Genomic DNA, 20530 nt, shown 5'->3' with positions numbered 1-20530 from the left:
GAATATCATGTATGTTCTTTCAAGTTGAAGTTTTTACAGGAAACAAAGAAATAAGTTTGAACTCTAGGGCTGGAAAGAAGAGTCCAATAGCTTTTGGGGAAGACATCAGTCTTTCAGCAGGAGGGTTATATCCTTGCATTGCTGAGTTTCAGTTCCCACAAGATGCATCAAGAAAGCTTGGTTTTAAACAAAGGCTCACATGTGAGAACAACGCTCATATCTTTGTTTTTTCTTTTCAAATGAACAAGGAGTAATTTTCCAAACAGAAAAAAGTACATGACTGGAGTCCTTTTAGCATTTAGGCAAATATCCTCTGGCAGCTCACAGCTGGGACACAGATCTAGTAGCTGTTCTCAGCCGAGGAATTCTGTGTGGTTGGGCAGGACACACCTCTTCCCATCTTCCTTCTAAAACATGATGTGGCTTTTGCCACACGTCAAAAAACCCCGGGTCTAGTCTCACTTCCTCAGACATCTTGAGGAAAGGCTGAGAACTGTTTTTTTTGCCCCAGTTAGTTGGAAATTTCCAATAGTATTTAAGATGGTGGAGGGGTTGCATAAAAGATACAAAATGTATGGATATTTGTGAGATCTCCTTATTCGTTTTGCAAAACTGTAGATGGGCCCAGTTTCTATCTTATATTCTTTGGCACATTTACATCTTGTCCTAAAAGCTCTAGAATGTTTTGGAATGACATCTGCCTGCTTTCTTTCTCTCATCACCACCCCCATCACTGTCCCTCCCTTTGAAACTCAAGAGTCTCAGGATGGTGATACGAGAAGATGCCTAAATATTTGTACCCTCTCTTTCTACAGAATTTTCTAGAAATATCAAAGGCTAGGCTCTTTGTAGCATTGCTGTAGGACTCTGATCTGTTGTGTAGGAGCTCTTTTGCTGTCTCTAGCGATGCGCTGGGATTTAGTCCTGTTAGGTGCTCGCTGTCTCTGTCTTCATCCAGCACCATGAAAGAAACTGTTGGGTGGAAATGAGCGACCTTTTGTCTCTGAAAACTGAATTTTTGTGTCTTAGCTGATGGAGCCGGAATTATTCCATGGTGAGTTTTTCTATGGTGGGAAATATAAATCTCTTGCCTGTGACAAGTGAATTTGAGGGATGGTTGGTTGGAGAGCTTAGCTATTGTACGGAGTCTTAGTCTGAGGCACAGGAGGAAGAAAGACATAGAGTGGAGAGGTACTCCTTAGATATTTGTTTCAGTTGGGAAATAATGACATTTTATATGCAGAATCTGATATTTACCATACATGGTGCTTTTTGCCCAGAAGGTTCTCAGAAGAATGCATTCTTTTTCTCCTTCTTATCCACACCCACCAGTGATAATCAACACCACTTGGGTGATTCTGGAAGCTAGTCTAAACCAGCTACACTACTTAATAGTTGTGGGGATGGGTAGAAGAATAGTTTCTTCATTGAAAACTATTAGAGGAATTTATAGGCTGTCAGGGTGTAATCAGCCATGAAAGATATTGGCAAGGGCGTGAAACTGACATTCTTCTCTCATCTTTTAACCTTGCCTCTCCCCATAACCGGCACATCTTCTCCGCATCTCGGTATCGGGGTCTCGTTGGTCTGCTCTTTGAATCTCTGCTCCGGCTTTGTTGTCCCGAAACCTACTCTGTTGTCCTTTCATCTGTGTTTCTATGAGTTCTGTTGATGGGTCCTTCTCCACATGGTACTACATTTTTTTCTCCAACCTTCATTTACAAGATATGGATCCATCTGAGCAATTATACCAGACAGACTTTCTGCCATTTTGCGTCTGTTCTTGCAAGGGTGTATATGATTAAAGGTCTGAGAACATATTTTATCAGTTACTGGCTATAGAACATCATTTGGCCCAGTTAGAAGTTATAAGCTCTATTTAAAAGAATAGGTTTATTTACCTACATATATATTTGAAATATATATCTTTGGGGGATAAAGGTTACTTTGAAATTTGAGGTTCAATTGTCATGAGTTTTTTTAGGTAACTCACTTTGAATAAAACTAACAGCGTGTGGAGAATTATGATTATTTGTTTCTTTTTGCAGGAATGCTGCTCATAGAAAATAAGTTCCCAGAGGGGAGGGGTTATAGCTCATGGATATTTACACCACCCCTTGTAAGAGTACCTGTTCTTAGTAGGCACTGGAATGAATACTTTAGAAATAATAATAGTTTCACAGTTTCTCAAAAAGTTATATGTAGAATTACCATGTGATCCAGCAATTTCACTGCTAGGTTTATAGCCCAAAGAGTTGAAAACAGGTACTCAAATACATGTACATGGACATTCATGTCAGCACTATTCAGGTTAGCCAAAAGGGGAAAATAACACAAACACCATCAATGGATGAACAGATAAACAAATTGTGATATACAGTAGAATATTATTCAACCTTAAAAATGAATGGAATATTGATATACACTACAATATGAATGAATCTTGAAAACATTATACTAAGTGAAAGAAGCTAGACACAAAAAGTCATGTATTATTTTGTTTATATGATACAGTCCATCCAGGATGGATAAAACCATAGAAGCAGAAGGCAGATTAGTGGTTGTTGGAGCAGGGAGAGGAGGGAATTAGAGAGATAACTGCTTAATGAGTATGGGGTTTTTGTGGGGGTCATGAAAATGTTTTGGATGTAGAGGGAAGTGGTTGCACAACATTGTAACCATGACTAATTGCCACTGAATTGTGCACCTTAAAAATGGCTAATTTTATGTTATGTGAATTTCCCTTTAATAAAAATAAATAACCACAGCAAACACCCACTGAGCAGTTGCTATGAAGCTGGCACCCTATTAAGCATTTCACATAATTCTCTCATTGAGGCCACATCCCCTCTGCAATGGGTGATGAATTCCTTCCATTTTACGGATAGAGTCCCTGACTGAAGTCCAGAGAAGTTAGGCAACACGTTCTCCTTCTGACAACTTTTCCAGAACCTTGAATTCCCAGGGTTGAATATGGTGACTTGGAGAAACTTGGTTGGAGGTACTGTTAGCTGTTTTTGAACAGCTTCAAGTTTGAAAGAGCGTCTCTCTGCTCCGAATTTGGACAAGGAGAGGTCACTGATTTAGAGGCTGTGCTTCTGTGTTTAAAAGGAATGTTTGCAGTTCTGGGTGGATGCAGAGGTGTGCTTTAGAATTCTTGGGGAATGATAAAATTGAAAAGGCCAGCAAGACTTCCTGCTGGGATCTCATGATTAGAAGTTTCCTGGAGGGGAGGGCATGCAGGGAGGTGTTAGGATGGATGCACAGGATCTTTCAAAGTGGCATTTGGTTCTGAATTCACACTTGACTGGTCTGTCCTCAAGTATCCTTCTGAAATTTTCATTTATAAAATTTTAGCATGTAACCTTATTGAGTCAGTGGCTAGGGATTTAAATATCTTCAAATATGCAGGCTATGGAATATCTGGGTTGACCAGATTTCCCATGTTCTGTCCCCACCCCCCTCCCACCCATGACCTTTTTTTTTTTTTTTTGAAGACTTTTCTATTAGGACCTGACTACTTTACTGGGATACTTTTTTCTTTGTTTATTTGCTCCTTCCCTCCCACCCTCACTCATTCATTCATTTATTATCTCACTCATTTATTCACTTGCTCATCGACTCTCACCTACTAGCTCACATATTCTTCGGTTCATTCTCTCCTTGACTGATTCATTCACTTAATCTATATAAACAAAACGTGAAAATGCACTTGTAGAAATGCAAATAGTATGAAAATACATCGAGTTAAACTTGAATGTCTTCATGGGCTGAGCCTCTCAGCTGACTCTCCATCTCAGTCTGGGCCCCATCAGTACCACCCCTTGTTCACAGTTTCTGATTTGGTGTACAAGCTACATGACTTCGTCTAGACATTGATTTTATATATTGATGTATACCGTAAGGGTTTCCCCACGTTTGTATATCATGATCATAACGGATTCCTGTTCTGGAAAGTCTTTTGAAAACAACACCTATTTTATTTTCTGATGTCTACATGTATTTTCAAAGTGTTTAATTGTAACAGAATTTTGCCTGTTACTCTAGACGCTCTATCACTCCCACCAAAAGTAATCACTTTTATGAATTTTATAGTATAAAATTTGTTGCATTCTTATGGTTAATCCAAAGAATACAACCTTAAACACTATGGGTTTTGCCCATTCAAATAAGTTTTTATATACAAACCTGAAGAACCTGGGCCCTCTGATCTGTGGAGTGTTCCCTAGGCTGGAGTTTGCCGATTGCATGCTCATGGTATAGATCAACATGGTCCTCTGTTCTCTGTCCTCCTATAAATTGGAAGCTAGGATCCAGAGGTCTTACCTCCAAGGTTCAGACCCTGGACTAGAAGATTGTACGTGGTGCTGTGTCTCTTGATCATGTACATGCCCATTTCCCTCTTGCCTTTATTTATTTTTTATTTTGGCTGCACCAGGTCTTCACTGAGGTGCACAGGCTTGGTAGTTGCAGGGTGTGGGCCTAGTTGCTTCTTGATATGTAGAATATTTGTCTCCAGACTAGGGATCGAATCCTCATCCCCTGCTTTGAAAAGTGGATTCTTAACCGCTGGACTACCAGGGAAGTCCTTCCCTTGTTTTTGATATGATGTACATTGCCTAGATTTATTTATTCACAGGCCACTGCAGAATTGTGATGTTCTAATTCCACCCTTTTGTTTTTGTTTATCCCACCTATATTAGCTGGGATAATTTTTTAAGGAGATACTGTCTTTCATCTGCTATTTGGTTACCTAATGGTTTAGTTCATATAGGAAAGTATGATAAATGTTTGACACTCTCCTTTCACTTACTTAGTTTTTGAGATAATGCATTAGTTCTTTGCAATCTTTGAAGGTTGACCAGTTAGGCTTTTAAAACATGTCACTCTGTGTATATGTAAATCCCATATACACACTGCTACATATGAAACAGATAACTAGTAAGGACCTACTGTGAAGTGCAGGAAACTCTACCTAATTCTCTAATAACCTATATGGGCAAAGAATCTAAACAAGAGTAGATATACGTATATGTTTTTGGGCTCCAAAATCACTGCAGATGGTGACTGCAGCCATGAAATTAAAAGACGCTTACTCCTTGGAAGGAAAGTTATGACCAACCTAGATAGCATATTGAAAAGCAGAGACATTGCTTTGCCAACAAAGGTCTGTCTAGTCAAGGCTATGGTTTTTCCAGTGGTCGTGTATGGATGTGAGAGTTGGACTGTGAAGAAAGCTGAGCGCCAAAGAATTGATGCTTTTGAACTGTGGTATTGGAGAAGACTCTTGAGAGTCCCTTGGACTGCAAGGAAATCCAACCAGTCCATTCTGAAGGAGATCAGCCCTGGGATTTCTTTGAAAGGAATGATACTAAAGCTGAAACTCCAGTACTTTGGCCACCTCATGCGAAGAGTTGACTCATTGGAAAAGACTCTGATGCTGGGAGGGATTGGGGGCAGGAAGAGAAGGGGACGTCAGAGGATGAGATGGCTGGATGGCATCACTGACTCGATGGACATGATCTGAGTGAACTCTGGGAGTTGGTGATGGACAGGGAGGCCTGGCGTGCTGTGATTCGTGGGGTCACAAAGAGTCGGACACGACTGAGCGACTGAACTGAACTGAACTGATCTACTTTGCTGTACACTTGAAACTAACACAGTATTGAAAGTCAACCATACTCTAATAAAAATTAAAAACCAAACCAAACCAATCCAAGCCAGCAAAAAATGTCATTGTGAGCTCATGGATTTAAACATAGTTGATGAGTTTCAGTCTGTGGCAATTCACATCCTTATACAGGTTTGCATTGTCCCATGTTTGACCCAGAGAAGCTTTTCAAGTTAGGCTTCTATGACTAGTTGTTCTTGTGTCTTCTTGACATGTGTCTAGAACTGGGTTGGTAATCATTTCTAGGCTTTCCCAGTGGGCAGAACTAGGAAAATACATACGTATGTATGTCTCTATCTTTCTACCTACCTATCTACCTATTATCTAAGAGAAAGTGCCTTGAGAATTCACATGGATTTCTTTCTTTTTCAAAATTAATTTTTGTTGGAATATACTTGCTTTATAATATTGTGTTGGTTTCTGCTGTACAGCAAAATGTATCAGCTATACATTTACATACACAGCCCCCCTCCCCCTTTTCAGATTTCCTTTCCATTGAGGTCACCACGCGCATTGAGTAGAGTTCCCTGTGCTACACAGTAGGTTCTCATCAGGTATCTGTTTTATATGTAGTATAAATTGTGTAGACACGTCAATTCCAGTTTTCCAGGTCATTGCCCCTTTCTCCTTTGGTATCCATACATTTGTTCTCTATGTCTCTGTCTCTATTTCCACTTTGCAAAGAAGTTTATCTATATGATTTTTCTAGATTTCACAGCATGCATTAATATATGATATTTGTTTTTCTCTTTCTGATTTACTTCACTGTGTATGACAAACTCTAGGTCTATCCACGTCTCTGCAAATGGCACAATTTCTCCCTTTCTATGGCTTAGTAATATTTCATGGCACATATGTACCACATCTTTTTTATCCATTCCTCTGCTGATGGACATTCATTAATAGGTTGCTTCCAAGTCCTGCCTATTGTAAATAGGAATTCGCACTGATTTCTAATTGAAATTCAAGACGACAGGGTTTGCACTTTGCTGTCTCTCTACTGCATCCATAGCTCCTTAATTTCACACCCCAAACCTTAGTTCTCAAGCACACAGAATTACAGTGGTAGCATTAGAACATCCCATAATTACTCACTTGCTTTATCCCAGAGCACACGCACAAGTCTCTGAATAACAACATAATACTATTACCACCAACTATGGTTCCTGAAAATGGTTAAATTCATTTTATCACATTTGCTACTGTCATTCTCCATTTTTTTAATGACTTTCCTATTTCCCGTAGGCAGATCCTTATCTGTATAGTCACAGAGACTACGAAGTCTTCCTTTTAAACTTCATTAAGTTTTGTTCTTCAAGTAATCACATGTTAAAATGCTCACCACCTGCCCTGGGTGCATGCTTATCCCGTCATTTTGGTTGTCTGAAACATGTGCTCTAGTAAACTCCTCAGGAAGAGCTCCAGGGAATTATGTTTTCTGAGATTCTGCAGGACACCAACAGTTTCTCTGCTCTTTATACACGAAGGTGGTCATTATGGCTGAACATATGACAAATCAATGTAATGTTTTACATGTTCCTTTCCAATGTAATGTTTTCCGGATTTTCCTTCGTTCTCAAGGTCACTATTTGGACAATTCACGAAATTTGAATAAAGTCTGCATAATATTGGACAATAATATTGCAAATTTTCTTACTTTGATGATATCTTGATTCATTTTGCCTAGATGTGACTTTCTGCCATATTTCCTTAATTATTAACTGAGGCCTTGTTCCTTTCTTCCACTACTTTCTTTCTTTAGACCCTAATAAAAATGAACAGACTTTTATTATTATTTTGCACTGAGTGTTCCAAGAATTCGATTGGTGATTTCAAAGTAAACAAACAAGGGGCAGATGCAATGGAATTGCATAACTAGATGGGTTTTAGGGTGTATCAACTTTCTTAGGCAAGTTCATTAAAAAACAAGTTTCTCCCCCTCTGTACTCTGTCCTCAGGGACTAGTGTTCTAAAAACAGGGAACCATTTCCCAGTAAAATTAACTCTGGGAAGATGCAATGGAGTTTAGAACCGTTTCACATCTGTGTTATTTTCTTTAAGGCTTATGGAGCTAGACCATTGTGCAGCAGGTACTGGCCGTGGGGGTGGGGGTGGCTCCCTGGTGGACTGTGTTCTTGTCCTGATGTCATGGCCACAGGTGGATGTAAATGCCCTCGTGCTTGGATCTCCTGGTTCCTTTGTCCAAAGTATGCTCATTTTTTCCCACTAGATTGGAAGTTCTTTTATTTTAAATTAATTTTTAATTGTTCTTTATTTTAAGAAATTATTTTTATGTATTTAAAATTTTTTATTTTATATTGGAGTGTAGTTGATTAACAATGTTGTGTTCTTTTCAGTTCTGTACAGCAAAGTGGTTCAGTTTTACATATCCATGTTTCTATTGCAAGTTCTCCATGAAAAGTGGAAGCAGCCCTTAAAGATAGGACACAAATCTTTATCCTCCACAACTCACACATTGGCTGTCTTTGAAGCTTGTTTCTAAGTCAATGGCTTAAAATTAAAAATTGCACTTCTCTATAGACACATGTTACTTAGGTTCCCAGGTCAGCTGGTTGAAATTTGCCAAGGCCGCCATGTTAATTTCTGTAGTGTTGAAGCAGCACTGCAGACTGTAATCACCAGATGTGTCTGTAATTCTAGCAAAGGGTCTCTCAGTTGAGCCACGGAAAGCAACTTCTTAAAGAACCTGTGTGCTGTGTTCACTTGTGTCTGACTCTGGCCTGTCACCCACTAGGATTCTCTGTCCATCGAATTTTTTAGGCAAAAATACCTAAGACTATCCCTGCACTAACTGCCCTGGAGTGAAGCTCTTTTCTTACTCCTCTGCTCAAGGGCATGCGCACTCCTTTGTTGTTTAGTTGCTAAATTGTTTTTCGACCCCATGGACTATAGCCCGCCAGGCAAGCATATTGGAGTGGATTGCATTTCCTTCTTTGGGAATCTACCTGACCCAGGGATTGAACTGATGTCTCCTGCATTGGCAGGAAGATTCTTTATCACTGAGCCACCTGGGAAGCAGTACATCCTCCTTCAGTCAGTCAATCAGTTCAGTTCAGTCATTCAGTTGTGTCCAACTCTTTGCGACCCCATGGACTGCAGCACGCCAGGCCTCTCTGTCCATCACCAACTCCCGGAGCCTATTCAAACTCATGTCTGTTGAGTTGGTAATGCCATCCAATCATCTCATCCTCTGTCATCCCCTTCTCCTCCTGATCTTTCCCAGCATCAGGGTCCTTTCCAATGAGTCGGTTCTTTGCATCAGGTGGCCAAAGTATTGGAGTTTCAGCTTCAGCATCAGTCTTTCCAATGAATATTCAGGACTGATTTCCTTTAGGATTGACTGGCTTGATCTCCTTGCAGTCCAAGGGACTCTCAAGAGTCCTCTCCAATACCACAGTTCAAAAGCATCAATTCTTTGGCAATCAGCTTTCTTTTTTAAAAAAATTTATTAATTTATTTTAATTGGAGGCTAATTACTTTATGATATTGTAGTGGTTTTTGCCATACATTGACATGAATCAGCCATGGGTGTACATGTGTCCCCCATCCTGAACCCCCTCCCTCTTCCCTCCCCATCCCATCCCTCAGGGTTGTCCCAGTGCATTGGCTTTGAGTGCCCTATTTCATGCATCTAACTTGGACTGGTCATCTATTTCACATATGATAATATACATGTTTCTTTGCTATTCTCTCAAATCATCCCCCCTAGCCTTCTCCCACAGAATCTAAAAGTCTGTTCTTTATGTCTGTGTCTCTTTTGCTGTCTTGCATATAAGGTCATCGTTACCATCTTTCTAAATTCCATATATATGTGTTAGTATACTGTACTGGTATTGTATACTGTATTATACTGTATATAGGTTAGTATACTATATCGACTTACTTCACTCTGTATAATAGGCTACAGCTTCATCCACCTCATTAGAACTGATTCAAATGCATTCTTTTTGATGGCTGAGCAATATTCCATTGTGTATATGAACCACAGCTTTCTTATCCATTCATCTGCCAATGGACATCTAGGTTGCTTCCATGTCCTGGCTATTGTAAACAGTGCTGCGATCAACATTGGGGTACACGTGTCTCTTTCAATTCTGGTTTCCTCGGTGTGTATGCCCAGCAGTGGGATTGCTGGGTCATATGGCAGTTCTATTTCCAGTTTTTTAAGGAATCTCCACACTGTTATCCATAGTGGCTGTACTAGTTTGCATTCCCACCAATGGTGTAAGAGGGTTCCCTTTTCTCCACACTCTCCAGCATTTATTGTTTGTAGACTTTTTGATAGCAGCCATTCTGACTGGTGTGAGATGGTACCTCATTGTGGTTTTGATTTGCAGTTCTCTGATGATGAGTGATGTTGAGCATCTTTTCATATGTTTGTTAGCTGTCTGTATGTCTTCTTTGGAGAAATGTCTGTTTAGTTCTTTGGCCTATTTTTTTGATTGGGTTGTTTATTTTCTGGTATCGAGCTGCATGAAGATCATTTTTGTACAGTTCTTCTGTGTATTCTTGCCATCTTTTCTTAGTATTTTCTGCTTTTATTAGGTTCATACCATTTCTGTCTTTTATTGTGCCCATTTCTGCATGAAATATTCCCTTGGTATCTCTAATTTTCTTGAAGAAATCTCTAGTTTTTCCCATTCTTTTGTTTTCCTCTATTTGATTGCATTGATCACTGAGAAAGGCTTTCTTATTTTTCCTTGGTATTCTTTGGAACTCTGCATTCAGAGGGATAGATCTTTCCTTTTCTCCTTTGCCTTTCGCTTCTCTGTTTTTCTCAGCTATTTGAAAGACTTCCTCAGACAACCATTTTGCCTTTTTGCATTTCTTTTTCTTGGGGATGGTTTTGATCACTGCCTGCTGTGCAATGTCATGAACTTCTGTCCATAGTTCTTCAGGCACTCTATCAGATCTAATCCCTTGAATCTATTTGTCACTTCCACTGTATAATCATGAGGGATTTGATTTAGGTCATACCTGAATGATCTAATGATTTTCCCTATTTTCTTTCATTTAAGTCTGAGTTTTGTAATAAGGAGTTCATGATCTAAACTGCGGTTAGCTCCCAGTCTTGTTTTTGCTGACTGTATGCCCCTTGCTGCTGCTGCTGCTGCTAAGTCACTTCAGTCGTGTGCGACTCTGTGCGACCCCATAGACGGCAGCCCACCAGGCTCCCCCGTCCCTGGGACTCGCTCCTTACTGACTACCAAACATATGCCTGCTCTTCAGGAAGCAGTCAAGGCCTTCAACCACATGCTCCATCTCTCCTGTCCCAGTGTGTGCTATTTCTCCCCCTGGACACATGCCGTGTCAAGCTTTGCCTGAACATGCCCCATCCTTCCTCAGTTTCCCACCTTTGCTTACGTTGTTTTTGGCACCCTGAATCAATTCCCATCATTTCCTCCTAAGCATGCCTCTTCTTTGTTGGCTCATCTCATATGCTGCCTCTTCTCCTGATTTCTCCCAACTAGAATGTACCTTTCCCTTCTATTGTACAGCCTCATCCTACTATTATCTTACCTGTCTTATGACATATAATATGATTTTTGAGGGATAATGTTCTTAGACTATTAGCAACCCCTGAGTATCCATGGAGGGTGGAGATCCTTAAGATCTTATCCACCATCCTTAAGATCACCAGTCCAAGTTAGATGCGTAAGACAAGGATCTTATCCACCTCCGAGGCTCTAGCAATGCCTAGCACTGTGCTTGGGGTACAGCGGCTGCTCAGTGACTCCTAAGGGTGTTGAACTGCCTCCCTGCCCCCACCTCATCATCCTTATACTGCAAGGGGGTGGGCTGCATGTGCAGGTGCCAGTGGGAGGTCGGGGGCGGGGGAGCGGTCTGTGTTGCTTTCCAAACATTAATGTCCACAGACAGCTCTAAGTGCTGTCTACCTTTGGCTCAGAGTCAGATATAATAAAACAAAATCAGCCGTTACGACTAATGCTTTTTAACTTTTGTTGTAAGACTCACAAAAGACGCTTGCTATCCCTGACTGGTGTCAGATGCAATAAATATAATTAATCTCTGGAAACACATAGATGGAATTACTTAAGTCATGGCTTAATTCGTTTACAATCTTCTGAATCTCCCAGGCCTAGAGCAGACCACGTGGCCCTCTGCTGCGGGAGGCCCCTCAAACAAGCTCTGTGCCCAGGTGTGGAGGTATGGATGGTGACTCTTTCTGGGCCTTTTCAACTTGAAAGTGGAAGACACTGGGCTCTCCATATCCATCTCTTGGGGAATCACTGAAAAAAAAGTTATCTTTCATTGAAAGGTGACTTCTCTTTTCATCTCCGACTGTGATTTCACATTGAATAGAGTCAAGAGTGGACTTTGCACCCACTTCCCTGAGTGCAAAGTCAGTGAGACCACAGTTCTAGAAGTGAGTGGCACTGAGCTCTTTCTCCCAACTTAGTGTCACCAAAGAACCCCTTGCCACGAGTCATCACGTCTTTGGAACTACTGCCATGGGAAAATCGCTGATTTTTATGAGTTGCTGCTGCTGCTGCTAAGTTGCTTCCGTCATGTCCAACTCTGTGCGACCCCATAGATGGCCTCCCACCAGGCTCCCCCGTCCCTGGGATTCTCCAGGCAAGAACACTGGAGTGGGTTGCCATTTCCTTCTCCAATGCATGAAAGGGAAAAGTGAAAGTGAAGTCGCCCAGTCGTGTCCAACTCTTCACAACCCCATGGACTGCAGCCTACCAGGCTCTTCCGTCCATGGGATTTTCCAGGCAAGAGTACTGGAGTGGGGTGCCAAGCATCATTAGTGTTCATCCAGTCCAAGAGCCCCATTTGGCAAAAAAGAAACCAAGGCATGATGAGCTGCCCTGTCTTGCTGGGGGCCTCATCATGGTTGAGGGTCAGCAACTGGGTACGAACCATCTCTGCTAGGATTTTTACCTCATGTGCTCAGACACTGAGTCATGTCTAACTCTTTGTGACCCCATGAACTGTAGCCTATCAGGCTCCTCCGTCCATGGGCTTCTCCAGGCAGGAACACTGGAGTCGGTTGGCATTTCCTCCTATAGGAGATCTTCCTGACCCGGGGATCAAACCCACATCTCTTATGTTTCCTGCATTGGCAGATGGATTCTTTACCACTAAGGCCACCTGGGAAGCCCATGGGTTTTCTCAAATATCCTTCCAAGTGAGATTCTTTTTATTATTTCATAGATTCCATGATGGAAAGATTTGGTCAACAAGACAATGCAGTCTTGTTGCAATGCAGCCTTTCATGTACTGAACCAATATTTAAGGCTACTATAGGTCAGGCACTTTCTGTGTACTAGAAATACGATGACGCACAAACACACACTTGCCCTGGTGAATCTTCAGTTTACTGGGTCAATCAGATACTAGACAGGACACTTCGGAGAACTTTGATGCATGTTGGAAAGGGGGAATGTAGGGTTCCTGAACCTCTAAGCAAAGGGCAGGTCTTGGCTGGAGGAATCTGACCTAATTCTAAGTAGAAAGGCCTGGGGTTCAGTGAGAGCTTTCTCTCTGGTTTCTCTCAAGTCCATGCACATGTCTGCTGTGTGCATGTTCAGCTGTGTCTGACTTTTTGTGACCCCGTGGACTGTAACCCACCAGACTCCTCTGTCCTTGGGGTTCTCCAGGTAAGAATACTGGAGTGGGTTGCCATTTCCTCCTCCAGGGTATCTTCCTGGCTCAGGGATTGAACCCACATCTCCTGTGCCTCCTGCATTGCAGGCAGATTCTTTGCCCACTGAGCCACCTGGGAAGCCCTTACTCTAGATACCTCCATAGCCACGCTCTGCGTCTCTCTTCAGCTTCATCTCGCCTGCCTGCATGCTAACATACACCTCAGCATTCTTCTTCTGTTCTTTGCCCAAGCTTTTCTTTATTTTCACACTTTTGCACATCCTGTCGCTTTACTGGAAATGTGAACTGCTTCCAGATCCACTCATAGTTTAGGATTCAGCTTTCAACTTGACCCTCCTGGACTGTTTTGGTTAATGCTCCTATAAGATATCATGGGCTTCTCAGGTGGCGCTAGTGGTAAAGAACCTGCAATCCAATGCAGAAGATGCAGGTTTGATCCCTGGGCCAGGATAATCCCCTGGAGGAGGGTATGGAAACCCACTCCAGTATTCTTGCCTGAAGAATCCTATGGGAAGAGGAAGCTGGTGGGCTACAGTCTATGCATACTCATGGAGTCAGACACAACTGAAGTGACTTAGCACATAAGGTATCATACCTTCTCATGTATGTTTCCACTGGACTTAATAGACATTCGTGTACTTGTGTATTTGGTTACCTGTGTTCTTTGCTAGCCTGAGAGCCTCCAGTGGGGGTCAGAGGGATGCCTTATTTGTCTTACTTGTTCCTCACACAGTCTGGAACTTGTTAGTTACTCCCAAAACATGTTTGTTGTAACAACAGGTAAAGAAATATAGCTTGACTCCAGCCTGGTTCTCTTTTCTGCCTCCTTCTTTTCTATTCCTCTATCCATCTATCCATCTTTCTGTAAATCCATCAGATATTTTAGGGAATCTGCTCTGAGCTTGGCCTTGAGCTTCCGTGTAGTCCAGCAGCAGAGTTCAATAGGCAGTTAGATAAGATAGCTTAGTAGGGTTTTTGATGTTATAGGAGTTGAAAAAAGTGCTCCAGAGCTTTGAGGGAGGGTGGGTCCTTATTTTTCATCTGGGGTAATCTGGGAAGTCTTCACCAAGGTGGTGTTGTTTGAGTCTTGGAAAATGAAGAGATTTGCCCGGTAGGGAAAAGGGGTAGGAAGGGGTTTGCATTGGAGGCAGAAAAAGTCCCTGAGTTGTGGAGAGTAAGAAGTTCAGCGTTCATGAGTGGAGGGTGTGTACCTGTGGAGGGTGTGGGAGTCAGGACAGGGAAGGATGTGTGGGAAGGAGAGAGGAGGGTGAAGGCCTCGTGGAAAACACTCTTGCCTCAATAAACAATATGAGCTTTATTGTGTAAGCCCTGGGGATCCTACTGAGGTTTTTCAGCAGGGAAATTGCCTCTGTTTTGTAGGAAGCTGATGGTACCTCTCTGGGGCCATCATAAGAGAAATTCTACAGATAACGAAGACAGACTCTACAAGAGGGTTTTCAGTGCTGATCTGCCGTGTGGCCCCCTGTTCCTCAGCTGCCTTCTCTTATAGCACCCCCTGGTCTGGGGACACAGGCCATTGCTAGCACAGGACTGAGATCACTGCAGGAGGAAAGAAGACAAGGTTATGGGGGTGACTGGCTCTTTGGCAAGTATTTGTCACCTTTACCTCCGGAGGAATGGCATTTTGGAAGGATAGTGATTGCCAGCCCTTTATGTTACTGATTAGGCACCTCGTTTTCCTTAATAATTCTTATTAGCCAGAGAATTTATCATTTGGCACTGACTTAAAAATATGCTTCCCGAGTCTTATTTCAGAGCCAATGAAAGGATTCATTCTTCCTGGACTCCTCTTGTTGTTATAACAACAATGGTTAATCTCTGCTGACTGATTGGAAGAGGCCATTGAACTTGACAGTAGCAATTACGGAACCGAACGTTTACATCAGGGCACGCACGAGCCATCCAAGTGCCTTCAGCTGCATAATTAACAAGGCCAGCTAAAATTCTACATCATTGTAATAATATTTACTCTGAAAACTCACAATGGGACTAAAGTTTCTATCGCTCTGCTGACATCAAGGAATCTTAAACTTCCTTTTTGATGGGGAGGTTTATGGGGGCCATGCTTTGGCAGCCAAAACACGATTTCTCCAGCAGATGGACTACTAAGGACTGATGTTGGATTAGAGATCATCTGTGCAATTGTTTCTAAACTTGGCTGAATTACAGAATCTGCTGGGGAGCCTAGAAATTTCTGGATTCCTGAGCTCCACCTCTGGGAACTAGGACATTGTCTATATATTAAACACCCAGGTTATTTTTCCAGCTGTGGAGACTGCTGATCTCCTATTGAGGATACGGAGGGTTGTAAGATTGAAGTCCCTTGGGAGATTAAACCAATCCAGGAGTGTTCTCAGTCTCTCTGAGTGGGAGAGATGGATTTTAGGGACTCCCAGGGAACACTCCTATTAATGAAATGCTTTTGTGAAAAAAACTCTCTGTTTTGACTTTATGGGAGGTGCCTTCACAGTGTTTCTAAGACTGGATCCTCTAAGATCCCTTCTAGGAATTCTCTCGGGTACTTGTTAAAAATGCAGATTCCTGGGATCACCTATGGACCCACTGCATCAAAAGCTCTGAGGATGGGGCTCCAGGAATCTGTATTTAAATAAGTCCCTCAGGTGTTCCTGACGCATGTTAAAGTTTGAGAGCCACCGGATTTTATCTGCTTTTGTATCACTCGGCACCTCCCTGTTTGTGGTGGATACTCAGTGCCAACTATTGACTTCGTGGGAGCTGAAGTGTGCAAACCGGGACACATCCAGTGCTCCAGTGTGCGTTCCTTGTGCCATTCGACTGTTGATAGCCCACTCTTGAGATGCTCTTTGTGCTCATGATTTCCATGTCCATCCCCCTTTCTCTGTATAATCCTTTGTCTTGCTAGATCATCCCTGGACTTACTTCTTTCTTGGTCTCCTCTTCTTCCCTCTGCCTCTCCTAAGCAGGAAACATCTTCTCATTTATTTATTTATTTAGGCTGTACTGAATGGCATGCAGGATCTTAGTTCCCATATTACTTTAGTGACAAAGGTCTGTCTAGTCAAAGCTATGGTTTTTCCAGTGGTCATGTATGGATGTGAGAGCTGGACTATAAAGAAAGCTGAGCGCTGAAGAATTGACACTTTTGAACTGTGGTATTGGAAAAGACTCTTGAGAGTCCCTTGGACTCCAAGGAGATCCAACTAGTCCATCCTAAAGGAAATCAGTCCTGAATATTCATTGAAAGGACTGATGCTGAAGCCGAAACTCCAATACTTTGGCCACCAGATGTAAAGAACTGACTCCTTGGAAAAGACCCTGATGCTGGGAAAGATTGAAGGCAGGAGGAGAAGGGGATGACGGAGGATGGGATGGTTGGATGGCATCACCGACTCATTGGCCATGAGTTTGAGCAAGCTCCGGGAGTTGGTGATGGACAGGGAGGCCTGGCAGGCTGCAGTCCATGGGGTTGCAGTCAGACACGACTGAGCGACTGAACTGAACTGAACTGAATGGTATGCAGGATCTTAGTTCCCTGACTGGGGATTGAACCTGTGCCCCTGTAGGGGAAGCACAGTGTCCTAACCACTGGACTGCCAGGAAAGTCCCCTCACACACCTTCTCTTGATTTCTTTACACAGCATTGATGATTTCTGAATGCCTTTCACCAGTCCAGATGCATTCCCTGAGCTTCACCCCACCTGTACAATCCCTCTGGTACCTGAATTTGGATGACTGAAGCTCATTATCCTCCAACACCCGTACTCTTCCCATGACTTGAGTTGATGGTATTGCCATTCATCCAGTTACCACTCCAGACTCTTCCCATTCACTGTATCTCCAACCATGAACAAACCCTGATGATTTGGGTTACTAAATATAGCTGAGTCAGTTACATCTCAATAAAACTGGAAAAATATACCTGAAATCTACTGTCTCTTTTTTTCTTTTTTTATGCCACTAACTTACCCTTGACTTTCACCATCTCTTCTCTGGGTCTAATGATATCTTTTCTAAGCTAATCTTCCTGCCAGTCTTGTCCTCCCTAATCCACCAAAAGCATTGTCTCCAGAGTGATCTTTTAAACATCTGGCCACAGCACTCCTTGTGATTAAAACCCTTCAGAAATTCTGCCTTGCCTATAGGAGGAGAGTCCCTTCGATAGCAAAGAGATCAAACCAGTCCATCCTAAAGGAAATCAACCCTGAATATTCATTGGAAGGACTGATGCTGAAGCTGAAGCTCCAATACTTTGACCTCCTGATGTGAAGAACTGACTCAATGGAGAAGACCCTGATGTTGGGAAAGACTGAAGGCAGGAGGAGAAGGGGACGACAGAGGATGAGATGGTTGGATGGCATCACTGACTCAATGGACATGAATTTGAGCAAACTCCAGGAGATAGTGAGGACAGAGAAGTCTGGTGTGCTGTAGTTCATGAGGTCACAAAAACTTAGCGGACAAAACTTAGCCACTGAGCAACAGGAGGAATCCCTGACTCCTCAGTGGACTGCTCAGGTCTTCTTCCAGGCTCTGTCTGTTTCTCCACTTGGCATCCATTCATCACTTCCCTCCTCTTTCCCTAGGACTTTACATTCTAGCTGCTTCCTGGTGCCTGGAGGCATTTGTAGAGGAAATTCCCAATACCTGGTATGCCTTTCTGTCATTATATCCTCTCTCCCCGTCTATCCACCACTGATTCCCTAAACATCCTTCTAGATGTAACTCTGCCCCTCTGAAACCTTGGTTGACCCTCAGGCAAGGGTGTGGCCCCCACCGCGTGCACCATCCTACTCCATCCCCACCTCCTCATAAATTGTGTTCACCATCCCCACCTCATCATAAATCTGTGTTCCCCAACCCCACCTCATCATAAATCTGTGTGTGCATGCCTACTGTCCCTCCTTGTCTTGATCCATCTATTACACCCAGTGCTGAGAAATGCGGCTGGTTCTTAGTAGATCCTTAATGAACACTTCTTGGGTGAATGAACAGATGAATTATTCACAGCATCTGACTTTTACAACCATATATCATGTAAAAATCTATACCTATATTTTAGCCATTCTTCCCATTTATGAAACACATGTCATGAGTTCATGTGCTGGCAGTAGAGTTCATAAAAATAACTATGCATTCTGATTAATTGACTCATATTACCTAATTAATTTACCCATTAAGAGGTCAGCCAGAATCTGGGCATGAAGCAAATATACTGTGGCATGGATCAACATTACAACCAAGTCCCTTAAGAAGTTGATAGGAAGGGGTTTTAAAAAACAACCAAGGTTACTAGGCATTACTTCATCTTTTGCAACATTTTTTTAAAAAACCAAAGGAAACCATATTTCACCCTGGTAAGGAAGAAACATGCTAATAATGGAAAACAAAATTATTCCAATATTTTAGCTAACATCACAGTGTCAACTGTAAGAAGAAGTTTGAGATGCCCAATTGGATCTGTATTTTCTGGGTCTTTCTTTCATCCACTTACAGAATGCCTTGAGTTTCCAGACCCAAAGAAAGGCAAAGAAGAGTGTTGGTGGTGAGACAGGGATGTAGGATGAAGGAAGCAGCATATCAGAGATGCATCCTGGGAAATAATCAGGTTTGAGAACAGCATGCTTAGAATGTGTGAACATGTACTGACTTGTCCTTTAGGCCAGACACGGGGTTTTGCATCTTACGTAACCTGTGCGTGTGTGCATGCTATGTCGCTTTAGTCATGTTGACTCTTTGCAACCCCATGGACTGTAGCCTGCCAGGGTCCTGTACCCATGGGATTTCTCCAGGCAAGAATACTGGAGTGGGCTGCCATGCCCTCCTTGAGGGGATCTTCTAATTCACTCCTCCACCCTGTGAAGCTATGACAAATTTCTCAATTTTACAGATGTGGGAGCTATTAACTGATTCTTGGCAGCTAAGGAAGTAGCTGGGGAATTAGCAAACATGCACCTGATCAATTTCCTTGTTAAGATTCAGGAGCGATGGTGGTTGGCTTGCCTGAACTCAGCGGGAAGGGCTGCCCTTCGAAATTCCTCTGTCCTCCTGTCTCACAACAGACTGTCCCTTGATTCCCTCAGGACTCATGTCCATCTCTTGGGTTCCTCCTCCTGTGCAGATGGGACAGGTGGCTGTATTGGCCTGCAGAGCTTCCCAGACTGACACAGCGACACTCTATTTGTAGAAAGGCTCGTTTTCTGCAAACCTCTCTGTCAAGTTCACAGCAGGAGAACTGTGTGTGGCGTCTGACCTTCAAATGCCCCCTTCCCTCTGATGCTGCTGGTTCTGGACAGATGTGACTTTCGTGACATCAGAGGCTGGTGTTAGAGTGATGGGGGTGTTAGGATAGTAGGGCACCAGGGGGTCAGTTCGTCTTATTGCCCAGATGAGGACAGCGGGTCCCTGGGAGGTGAACTTGCTTGTCCAAAGTCATGACAGCGTGGGTGTGGAAGGTGAGTTCCAGAACACAGCAGGGCACTCTCCTTGCCCCCGTCCAGCAGACAGGAAGTGTCGTTTTTATCGATTGGTGCCTAATTCAGTGATGCTCTTGCTATGCCCCTGGTCTGCACTTTTGTTTTGAAGTTGAGTTGTTTTCTACGCTTTCAGGATGACGTTCTCACAGACAGGTTCTGAGCCTTTCTTATTCATGTCTCCCTCCTCCCAGGTCTTTTCGCCTTTTCCATAGCACCTTCCACCCCTGTGCTCATCAAACACAGCTCATAATTTGTCTCCTTTGCTGAAGCTATTTTCCTAACCCAAACACCCTCCTCTCCTCTCCTCTCCTCTCTCTGTGTTTTGATCATTAATAAGACTCTGCTGCTAAGTTGCTGCTAAGTCATTTCAGTCGTGTCTGACTCTGTGTGACCCCATAGATGGCAGCCCACCAGGCTCCCCCGTCCCTGAGATTCTCCAGGCAAGAACACTGGAGTGGGTTGCCATTTCCTTCTCCAATGCAGGAAAGTGAAAAGTGAAAGTGAAGTCGCTCAGTCGTGTTCGATTCTTCGGGACCCCATGGACTGCAGCCTACCAGGCTCCTCCGTCCATGGGATTTTCCAGGCAAGAGTACTGGAGTGGGGTGCCATTGCCTTCTCCTAATAATAAGACTCAGACTATTTTATTTGGCTCCACAGCTCAGTTTGTGGAATCTTAGTTCCCTCACTAGGGATCAAACCCAGGCCCCGGCAGTGGAAGTGCAGAGTC

The 20530-nt window shown here is 42.9% G+C and overlaps 1 long non-coding RNA gene across 1 annotated transcript in view; it reads left to right on the top strand.

The window, feature by feature from the left end:
• Positions 1-20303, top strand: part of LOC104971070 (uncharacterized) — a 114470-nt gene extending 94167 nt beyond the window's left edge. The window contains exon 4 of the long non-coding RNA XR_001501674.3: positions 16969-20303. This is a non-coding gene — a long non-coding RNA (uncharacterized lncRNA). The remainder of the gene's footprint in view (positions 1-16968) is intronic.
• Positions 20304-20530: the final 227 nt, after the last annotated feature.

Source organism: Bos taurus, chromosome 1 (assembly GCF_002263795.3).
Source record: "Bos taurus isolate L1 Dominette 01449 registration number 42190680 breed Hereford chromosome 1, ARS-UCD2.0, whole genome shotgun sequence".
Classification (NCBI taxonomy): domain Eukaryota; kingdom Metazoa; phylum Chordata; class Mammalia; order Artiodactyla; family Bovidae; genus Bos; species Bos taurus.
The sequence above is the reverse complement of the archived record's forward strand: the minus strand, read 5'-3'. Positions and strand labels throughout refer to the sequence as shown.